The sequence below is a fragment of the Calidris pugnax genome, unplaced genomic scaffold, assembly GCF_001431845.1.
Source record: "Calidris pugnax isolate Ruff unplaced genomic scaffold, ASM143184v1 scaffold431, whole genome shotgun sequence".
Lineage (NCBI taxonomy): Eukaryota > Metazoa > Chordata > Aves > Charadriiformes > Scolopacidae > Calidris > Calidris pugnax.
The window spans coordinates 226524-237861 of NW_015091459.1; positions in this window are offsets into that span (position 1 = coordinate 226524).

An 11338-nucleotide genomic window follows, 5' to 3' on the forward strand; every position below is an offset into this window, starting at 1 on the left:
TCTGTTGCAGGAAGGGAGAAGCTGCATCTCGGTTCATGGTGAAGGATGGGGTAAAGCATGGACAATTAGTGCCTTCGTTAAAACTCCGTAAGCACCCAAGAAGGCAGATCACAGGTTTGCCTCTGACCCTCTCAGGGGCAGTATTGGTCTGTTGGAAGGAACATAAGAAGAGCTGGGGAGGGACTCTTTGCCAGGAAGGGTAATGATAGGACAAGGGGAAACGGTTTTAAATTGGAAGAAAAAAGATTCAGATTAGATCTCAGGAAGAAATTTTTTACTCTGAGGGTGGTGAGACACTGGAACAGGTTGCCCAGGGAAGTTGTGGCTGCCCCATCCCTGGAGGGGTTCAAGGCCAGGCTGGATGGGGCCTTGAGCAACCTGGTCTGGTGGGAGGTGTCCCTGCCCAGGGCAGGGGGGTTGGAACTGGATGATCTTTGAGGTCCCTTCCAACCCAAACCATCCTATGATTCTATGATTCTAAGGCAGGCAAGCAGGAAATAATCCTGCCCCATCTTCTGGTGGTCAGTGACTCAATGCTTCCTTAGCTGGAGGTCCTGGACCACCGTGTTTAACCAGTCAGAACAGACCAGTCCTCCACATATTTATCTCAAGCTTTTAAAGGTTATTTTTCATAGGTCATATCCTCTGGCAATGAGGTCCTGTTTAATTAGGTGCTGGGTGAAAAAGTACCTTCTTTTGCCCATTTGCTGCCTGGTGGCTGCGTTGGGTGCCCTCCAGCTGGATCAATTCTGGAGTGGGAAGTCACGTGTAGATGTTCTCCTGTCCTCCAGGTCCTTTCCCTGCATCCCCCCGCAGCCTCCCCATCCCACCCCCGTTGTTCCTGGTCCACATCCCTGTGCTGTGCCTGATTTCCCATCTCGGTTCAAAGCAGCACGTCCCACCCCAGGTGCTTTGAATCTTCTGCCCACAAAAATAAAGGGAGACTAATATTTAACACAGTTTCTCTTTGTGCCTTATTTTGAAAGCAGAAATTTGGTTACGAGTGCCTGATGGGCAGACAAGTGGGGTTGTTATAACAAGGACACGGTGACACTTAGAAGAACCACTAGAGAAATCTCTTGGAAGAATTTGTCACCTGCAAATGCCTGAGAAGGGCAGACAAATGCCCCCAGCAGCCACAGTGCAGATCCCACAGGAGTGTGCAGAGGCCATGTCCCACTCTCTTCATTCTTGGTTTGGTGCCTGGGCTCTGAGACCAGGAGGAAAACCCTCTCCCTTCTCCTGCAGCCGCTGCCTGGCACGAACCTCCCTCTTATTTCTGAAAGCAGATGACATCCCCTTGTGATTCACACTCAACATGGACAGCAACCAGTGTTTGTGTCCTCCTGCAAGCTATTTAACAGCCTCGGTCTATGTGCCCGTGCCCAGGCAGAAGTCTGAGCCCAGCTCCCTGCACAATAAACCACGTTCACGTCAAGACCACGCCAGTCTGGCAGATCCTGCAGAGCTGGATGCATCCCTGAAGATGGCTCCCCCTCCATGCACACTCTGCAGGGAGCTCCTGATGCCACTTGCTGGGTTGTGCCAGCGTTGATCTGGTGGCAAGTGTGTGCCCTTCTCCCAGTGCCTGCCCCAGGACACTGCTGGCAGCCACCAAGCACAGGCAAACGATGGGCCAGACACTGGGGAGAAGCTTGTTGGGAACATGCCTTCCATTGAACATCCTTCTCTTCCTACACCAGCCCTGACCAGCATAGACATTCCCTTTATTCACTGAATTTCACTGAAGGAAAGTGAGGTTTCCTTTCACTGCAAGGAAACCTCATGAAGGAGGTTTGTCCCTCATCCTCTCCCCTTAGCTGTTCCCTCCCTGCTCCCTGCGACTGATGCCATCTCACAAGACCCCACATCCCAGGCAATTTTTCACTGAATTTCACTGAATTTTTAGAGTTGGAAGGGACCATAGAGATCATCTAGTCCAACTCTTCTGATGAAGCAGGACCACACAGAGCTTGTCAGAGCATGTTACTCAGGAGCATCCAGGGGGGTCTTGAAAATCTCCAGAGAAGGGGACTCCACACCCTCCCTGGGCAGCCTGTTCCAGGGCTCTGTCACCCTCACCGTGAAGAAGTTTCTCCTCATATTTGAGTGGAACCTCTTCTGTTCCAACTTGTGCCCGTTGCCCCTTGTCCTCTCACTGGGAACCACTGAAAAGAGCCTGGTTCCCTCCTCCTTCAACCCTCCCTTGAGAGACTTCATTTAATAATTCCTTTAATAATTTAATAATTCATTTAATAATTTAATAATTCACTGAATTTCACTGAATTTTTAGAGTTGGAAGGGACCATAGAGATCATCTAGTCCAACTCCCCTGCTAAAGCAGGACCACCCAGAGCTTGTCAGAGCATGTTACTCAGATTCATTTAATAATTCCCCATTTCTTGACTATGCTGTTCACTTTGTGTTGTTTCCAGCTTTCCCTGGGAACACAGAGGGACTAAAACCCATCTCGAAGTAATAAAACCAACAAGTTTGAAGAGCGTAAGAGTCTGGAGGCCGCACAGAGGCAAATCTGAAGGGCCCAACATCACCCTGGGTTGGTGCAATCCCCTTCACTTCCCCACTTGCTTCAGGGCTGAGTTTGGCTCCAAAATAGCTCGGAGGTGTAAAATGGGTGCTCCCTGCCTCCGGCCCACTCTGGCCACCCTGTCCCTTCTCCAGAGGCACGTGGGGCACGTCAGGGACCAGCGCCGTGCCCTGGTGTGGCTGTGGTTGGGGTGTGTGGGGCTGTGGAGCACGTGGCACCCGGCGTGGGGAGAAGGATGGAGCCCGTGGGGTGAAGGATGGAGCCCGTGGGGCTCTGTTGTGCCTGGGTGCTGTTTCCCAAGCCGGGCTGCACCCCGAGCAGCACCCACCTGGGAGGGTTTCTACCCACACCCTTCGCAGGGAGGGCGAGAGGGTTGCACAAGGGCTGGTGCAGCAGGAGGAGGCTGCTCTGGGAACCCAACCTCCAGGCGAGGTCCTTGCTTATCTCCCCAGCACAGGCCCCGTTGTTGAGACAGGGAAACTGGGATGGGAACTGGGAGAGGGACCCATCCCACCTGCAGTGTGCCTCTCCCCCTGGCACCTTGTTGGGACTCTTTTCCAAAGAGTAGAGTTTCCCAAATCCTATTTTCATATCCTGAGATCTCTCCACAGCCTGTGAACGGAGCGCAGCGGCCCCACTCACGCTCAGGGCACAGCAGAGGAGATGAGGATAAACTCCAGTTCAGCCAGGGATGCTCTTGTTCTGATGTTACTCCTGCAAATAACCAGAATATTAGCCCAAACTTTGTCAATCAGGGACAATTGCAGCTCTGACTGAGCAGTGGTGGGAGAACAAACTGAGAAATCCTGATTTTTTCCTGCCTGTTCACGGAAATTCTCCAAACAAGACAAAGAGGTGGAGGGGTTTTTAAGCCTGGAAGCAGGAAGTTTTGTAGCTGGGAGGCAGCAAGGTGTGTAAGCCCAGAGCAGAGAAGAGAAAGGTCTCAGGGTTCAGCCATTGATGCCCACGCTGCACAGAAGTGTCATGAGCTGGCTGAGACCTGATGCAGCTGAAGCTTAGTCCAGGTGGCAGGAAAATGGTGCAGGGACAGGACATGGGTACATTCCAAAGGAGGAGATGGGTATTGTCTCAACCTCATATTTTTGAGATATAAAGCAAAAAGTGGTGGCATTTGAGACTCCTACCCACAGAGTTCATGCCTCTTTGCTTGTATGTGGTGGAAGTTCTTCTGGGATAAAGTGTCCACTGCAGCTTTCGCAGGGGATGAGGTGTGTTTCGTGGGGTTCCCCGCAGGTGTCCATCCCAGCAGGAGCAACATTGCTTAACCCTCACATCAAGGGTGCATCCTGGGGTCTGAGGCACCTGAAGTCCATTTCCCGGCCGTGTCACGTGCCTTTTGTAAGCTCTTTGGGACAGGTTTTTTCTGTGGTCTCCCTGGGTGTTGGCTCCTTTGCAGGGGATGCAGGATCCTGTGGTACCACAAACCAGTAACAGCCATGATGACAGTTCCTGGTGCTGTTGTTGCTCGGTCCAGCTGAGCTGGGAGACATTGCAGAGTTGGTAAAAACAGTAATTATCCACAACCCTCCTTTTTTTACCACATATTGCAAGCAGCCTGGAGAGTGATAACAGCTTGGAGGTGATAACTCCTCCTGCGTCAGATATTGGAGTATATCAGTCTGGAGAGTGCTAACAGCTTGGAGGTGATAACTCCTCCTGCGGGGAGAGGTGAGGACGGTGCCCACCCGGACAAAGGCAGCTTCATCTCCCCAAATTCCACCCAGGTACATCTAGAAAGAGGTGGGCATCGGTCTCTTCTCCCGAGGAACAGGCAATGTGTACAAAGGCAGCTTCATCTCCCCAAATCCCACCCAGGTACATCTAGAGAGGTGGGGATCGGTGTCTTCTCCCGAGGAACAGGCAATGAGACAAGGGGAAATGGTCTCAAGTTGCACCATGGGAGGTTTAGGATGGATATTGGGAAAAATTTTTACACTGAAAGGGTTATCAAGCACTGGAATGGGCTGCCCAGGGAAGTGGTGGAGTCACCATCCCTGGAGGTGTTCAGTAGGTGAGTAGACATAGTGCTTGGAGATATGGTGTAGCCTAAACCTAAAACATAGGTTTTATGAGTGTTGGGTTGAGGGTTGGATTCAATGATCTGAAAGGTCCTTCCAACCCAGGCAATTCTGTGATTCTCTGATCTCTCTGTTCTCCCTGGGGCTGGAGCCAGACCCGTTCCCAGCCCGTGTTTCCAAGGCACTGGTTGTGTCGGAAAGGATGCTGAGAATATTTGCTGGGAGAAGCTGGAGGGAAGGGCACTGGCTCTCTGCAGGGTGATGGTGGATAAAAACATTCCCCGCTACAGGGCTCAGCTTCCCTATCGGAAAACTCGAATAGCGATCTGCGAGGTGGCTCCAGATCTGCTTTGAGATAGGAGCTGGGTGTTGTTATATGGTTATGCTGCATAAAGATGCCAGTATCCACAACTAATTACTGCGGGGCAAAGCTAATTACTGCAGAGCAGAGAGAAGAAACCATCCCGGGCTGAGGAGTCCCTGGACTCGGATAGTAAATGCCATCTTCAGAGAGTCTGAAGGACTCTACCTGCATCCTGGGTGTTTCAAACCAGGTACAGACTGGGACAGGATGGTCCTGGGGACAGGACACGACAAGTAAGTTCCAGGGGAATGGTTGGATCTTCTTTTTCAATCGTTGTCTGGCTGATAAAATATTAAGCAGCAAATTACACAGCTCGCAAGGCCCTTGCTGTGCAGAAAGCTCATATCCCACCCGTATCCCCACTGCACCATTAAAAGCATCACCAATAAAAGGAGAAGCACCACAAATATGAGAGAATCGTGACTTTATCCTGCGCTGGGGAAATGCTGTGTGTGAAGTGGGATGCCAGCCCCACGCCTCCCTCCCTCCTGCACCTTCTCGGAAAGGCAGTGTTCAGCTCAGGGGCAAACCCAGGCAGATTCTTTTTTTCTGGAAGTGCCTCCTTCTCCCTGCTGTCTTTCAGGAGCCCCTGGACATCGAGGTGCTGGAGCAGGTCCAGAGATGCACCTTCTCGGAAAGGCAGTGTTCAGCTCAGGGGCAAACCCAGGCAGATTCTTTTTTTCTGGAAGTGCCTCCTTCTCCCTGCTGTCTTTCGGGAGCCCCTGGACATCGAGGTGCTGGAGCGGGTCCAGAGAAGGGTGACAAAGATGGTGAGGGGTCTGGAGCACAAGTCTTATGAGGAGAGGCTGAGGGAGCTGGGGTTATTCAGCCTGGAGAAGAGGAGGCTGAGGGGAGACCTTCTTGCTCTCTCCAACTCCCTGAAAGGAGGGTGTAGAGAGGTGGGGGTCGGTCTCTTCTCCCAAGTCACAGGCAACAGGACCAGAGGAAATGGCCTCAAGTTGCTCCAGGGGAGGTTCAGGCTGGATATTAGGAAAAATTTTTTCCCTGAAAGGGTTCTCAGCCCTTGGAATGGGCTGCCCAGGGAGGGGGTTGAGGCCCCATCCCTGGAGGTGTTCAAAAGCCGGGTTGATGTAGTGCTGGGAGGTCTGGTTTAGTGATGATGCTCCTTGTTTGTTGTGTGGGTGTCTATTTTTGTCATCAGCTCAGTGCCTGGACGGAGGAGGCTGGTGGCATCCAAACCCTCCGGGAGCCTCTGTTTTACCCCAAAACATGAGGAATCTGCCTGGCCATCACATCCTGTAATATAGAAGGGTCACAGAGCCCAGGCGAGAGGCAGCAGCGCTGATTTTACCCCAAACCACCACTTTCTCCAGTGCCCGCCGGGGACTCCGGCCACGCTGGGGCTCTCCTTCTGCAGGGGTGGAGGAGACAGGGGGGAACAGAACCTCCTGTTCCCACTCCTTTCCCCCGGGACCTCCCCAGGACCCCCCCAGGCCGGGCTCCAGCCCCCGGGGGGGCTCCGGTGGGGCTGCGGGGACCCGGCGCCCCCATGGCCGGGGGGATGCTGCCCTCTGCCGGTACCGAGGCGGCTCTGCAGCGGGGACGGGAACCGGGGGGGGGAGGAGGAGACCGGGGGACACAGCACATCGGGCCCTGCAGGTTTTACCTCCCCGATTGCCACCAGCCAAAGGAACTAACAAACAAACAAAAAAATCAATCAAACAAACAAATAAACATCACGGGAATTTCCTCTAACGGCTACCAAGGACTGTGTTAACTTTGTTTATTTGCCTCCTCCTTAAGGGATTCTTGGGGTGCACGTGGCCACTGGTTTTTTGGTGCCCCAGTAAATCATAGAATCATAGGATGGTTGGAGTTGGAAGGGACCTTAGAGGTCATCGAGTTCCAACCCCCCTGCCCTGGGCAGGGACACCTCCCACCACACCAGGTTGCTCCAAGCCCCCTCCAGCCTGGCCTTGAACCCCTCCAGGGATGGGGCAGCCACAGCTTCTCTGGGCAACCTGTTCCAGTGTCTCACCCCCCTCACAGTAAGGAATTTCTTTCTAGTATCTAATCTAAATCTTCCATCCTCAAATTTAAAACCATTACCCCTTGTCCTGTCACTGCACTTCCTGACAAAGGGTCCCTCCCCAGCTCTCCTGTAGCTCCCTTCAGGTATTGAAAGGCCACTATAAGGTCTCCCTGGAGCCTTCTCTTCTCCAGGCTGAACAATCCCAGCTCTCTCAGCCTGTCCTCACAGCAGAGGTGCTCCATCCCTCTGACTATCCTCATGGCCCTCCACTGGACCCATTCCAACAGGTCCATGTCTTTTCTGTGCTGAGGACTCCAGAGCTGGACACAGAGCTCCAGGTGGGGTCTCACGAGTGCAGAGTAGAGGGGTAGAATCACCTCCCGAGACCTGCTGGCCACACTTCTCCTGATGCATTGGCTTGTAAATCTTCAGTGAAATCACCCTATCACACCCTCCAGCTACAGGAGAGCACTGAATGCCCCCAAACTGCCCCCAAAGTCTCTCTGGGGTGAGTCATCCCCATAAAACAGCCCACCCCTGCAGGGTCCAGCTCTCATCGAGGTTTTTGTGCAGCTCCTGGGTCCTGCAGGAGAAGCTGTGGGAGCCGGTTTGGTGGAACCATCACTCTCCTGCAGCTGGGTCCCAGTATGTCCCAGCAGGATGGGCTTCTGGGGACCCACAGCTGCCAGGAGATCTGGGGGAATGACATCCCTGTTTTGAGGACAGGAGAGGACAGTGTGGGGAGAAGGTCCTGGTGGCGCAGACAGCGGTAAGGACGCCTTTACACAAGATTTGCTCTCAGGAGGCACCAGGGTAGGAACGAAGCAGTTAAAAGCAGCACAAAAGGCAGGCAGATAATATTGTGTTGTATAATAGACCGATAATACGTTCTTCCCAGCATCTGTGCTCCAGCTTGTGTGAAAAGCTCCAGCCCCGAATTTCAACCCGTGTCAGCGTTTGCCATCGTCCAGCCTTCCCAGCCCCTGTGGCTTGGGCAGTAAATTACCAGCTTCCACGTTAATCTGCCCAACCAGAGAAAAATCTAGCTCGGTTTAAATGCATCTACCAGACATCAAATACCAGCCGCAGCTTTCAAATCAATTCGGTTCAATCAGAGCCGGGTTTTGTATTTTAAGGCAAACATCAAGCTCCGCTCCCGAGGGAGGTCGGCCCAGGGGAGGGGAGATAAAGCCACCCTGGGATGGGAGGGGAGGGGGGGGGAGCATTGTTTTCTACAAAGAACAGGAAACGAGCCTCAAAGAGTACATGAAAGAGACCTTAAAACAAATGCAGATCAGCAAGGGGGGGGGGACCTCTAGGCTCATCTCCCAGCTGCTCTGCCCAAGGGCAGCCTGCAGAAGCTGCTGCTGCAGCCGGCTGGGGAGGGGGGGCCCAGAGAAGGGAGATTTTGGGGACCCCTCGGGGGGTGGGACCTGCTCTTCCCACCCGGGTGGGTCCCGGTGAAGCCCAGACCAGCCTGGGTTCAACCTGGAAAGGAAGGACCCCGTTAAGTTTGGATTCGATGATTTTATGGTTAGACTTAATGACCTTAAAGGTCTGGAGCACAAGTCTTGTGAGGAGAGGCTGGGGGAGCTGGGGGGGTTCAGCCTGGAGAAGAGAAGGCTGAGGGGAGACCTTCTCAGTCTCTCCAACTCCCTGAAAGGAGGGTGTAGCCGGGGGGGGGTCGGTCTCTTCTCCTGAGAACAGGCGATGGGACAAGAGGAAACTGCCTTGAGTTGTGCCAGGGGAGGTTGAGGATGGATATGAGGAAAAATTCCTTCACTGAAAGGGTTGTCAAGCCTTGGAAGAGGCTGCCCAGGGAAGAGATGGAGTCACCATCCCTGGAGGGATTTAAAAGCTGGGCAGATGTGGTGCTGAGGGACATGGGTCAGTGGTAACTTGGTAGTGTTGGGTTAATGGTTCAACTCAGTGATCTTAAAGGTCTCTTCCAACCCAAATGATTCTATGATTAAAGTTCTTTTCCAACCTAGATGACTCTATGATCCTATGACCCACATGTGGCTCCACCTGTGGGGATGTGACTGACCCGGCTGGGGCAGGAGGAGGATGCTCTTGGGCTTTGTCAGGCCCATCCCAGCAGCTCTCCCTGCTCCTCTAGTGCCACCACCACACTCTTGGCCTCCTCCTCTGCCACCTCTACACAGCCTCAGTGTTTTGGGGGGAGCTTCTTTGGGGCACACCGAGGAGAGGAATGACCAGTGCTGTGCCCCACGGATGGCTTGGTGCACAGCAGAGCACCGGGAGCCCCACCAGCACAGTGGGGCTGGAGAAACTGACCCACGGCCAGCGAGGGAGTGGGGTGGGGGGGATCACAGATGCAAAAAATGCACCAATGCTAAAGATAAGGCTTTTTTTTTTTCATGGAGGTGTCCCTTCTCTGCTCCTAAAAACCTCCTGGGTTTGGCCCCTTTGGAGCTCCAACCCCTCTGCTGAACGTCGCCGCTTCATTTTGCTGCTCCTAATAAAATAACGCTCACGTTAGAGCCAACTGGCAAAAAAATTAGCTGCAATGTACCAGAAAGCCATTTCCTCCCATAGAAGGCAAGCCGGTGGCCCGCTGCCAACGGGGACAATGAGGGACGATGAGGCTGGTCCTGCGAGCCCTCGTGTTCCTGTTTACTGGGAGCCTTGGTCCTTGATCAGAGAGTTTTCTCTGGATATTTTTTTCAGGGAATTTTTAACGAAGCCGTTGGCAGCGGTGCCCACATCCTGCAGGAATCCTCCTCCACCGTTCTCCTGGGAGCGGTGGCACCCTGTCGGGGTGGGGGGACCTCTCCGAGCCCCGTGCAGTAAGTCCCACCAGCTCCATTGCACCCTTTAAGTGCAGTTGGACACGGCTGTGGCCATGAACCTCCTGGGCTGTGGCCACCTCACTAACCCTCCTTGCCCGTTGAGTGATGGCAGGATTCATAGATTCATGGAATCATGGACTGGTTTGGGTTGGAAGGGACCTTAAAGATCATTGTGTTCCAACCCTCCTGCCCTGGGCAGGGACACCTCCCACCACACCAGGTTGCTCCAAGCCCCCTCCAACCTGCCCTTCAACCCCTCCAGGGATGGGGCAGCCACAGCTTCTCTGGCCAACCTGGGCCAGGCTCTCACCACCCTCACCCCAAACAAGTTCTTCCCCACAGCTCAGCTCCATCTCCCCTCTTGCAGGGTCCAACTCTTCCCCCTCCTCCTGGGGCTCCCCTCCCTCATCCAGAGTCCCTCCCCATCTCTCCTGGAGCCCCTTGAGGGACTGGAAGGGGCTCCGAGGTCTCCCTGGAGCCTTCTCTTCTCCAGGCTGAACCCCCCCAGCTCTCCCAGTCTGTTCCACCCTGGCTCTGGGAGCACAGCCCCAGCCAGGGGGGAGGCACCGCTCCCTGTGGGTGCCGTTGGGTGGGAGAAGGAAAAAACCCCCCTGTAACCCCCCCAGTGGGGAGTCCCCACCGTTATCTCCTCCTTCCTTTAGCAAGAGCCCGACCAACACCCGGCTTTATCAGCGTCCCCGGCTGGGCAGCACCGGCGGTCGGAGCCTCCGCGGAGCTGGGATAGGAGGCCTGGCATGGGGATGGGAATGGGAATGTGGGGATGGGAATGTGAGGACAGGGATAGGAATGGAATTGTGGGAATGGGAACATGGTGCCAGGGATGGGAACGTGGGGATGGGAATGTGGGAATGGGGATGGGAATGGGAAAGTGGGGATGGGAACATGGTACCAGAGTTAGGAACGTGGAGATAGGGATGGGAATGTGGGAGATGGGAATGGAAACGTGTGGATAGGAACATGGTGCTGGGGAGGGGAACATGGGGATGGGAATGTGGGGATGGGAATGGGAAAGTGGGGATAGGTATGGAGATGTGGGAGATGGGAAGGGGAACGCGGGGATGGGAACATGGGGATGGGGATGGGAATATGGGGATGGGGATGGGCATGCGGTGCTGGGGATGGGAATGTGGGGATGGGAACATGGTGGTGGGGATTGGAATGTGGTGCTGAGGATGGAAGTGTGGTGCTGGAGATGGGAATGTGGGGACGGGGATGGGGATGCAGTGCTGGAGATGGGAACGTGGGGATGGAGATGGGAACATGGGGACGGGGATGGGAATGTGGGGATGGGGATGGGAATGTGGGGACAGGGATGGGGATGGGAATGGGAATGGGAACGTGGGGATGGGAACATGGGGATGGGGATGGGAATGTGGGGACGGGGATGGGAACATGGGGATGGGACCATGGTGCCGGGGATGGAAAAGCGGTGCCGAGAAGGGGAAGGCGGTGCCGGGGATGGGACCGTGGCCCCGGTACCGGTGGGTGCGCGCCCGCGGGTGCCCCCCGCCCCCCCGGGAGCTGTGCGCGGCGCGGCCGGCAGGGGGCGCTGCGGGCGCG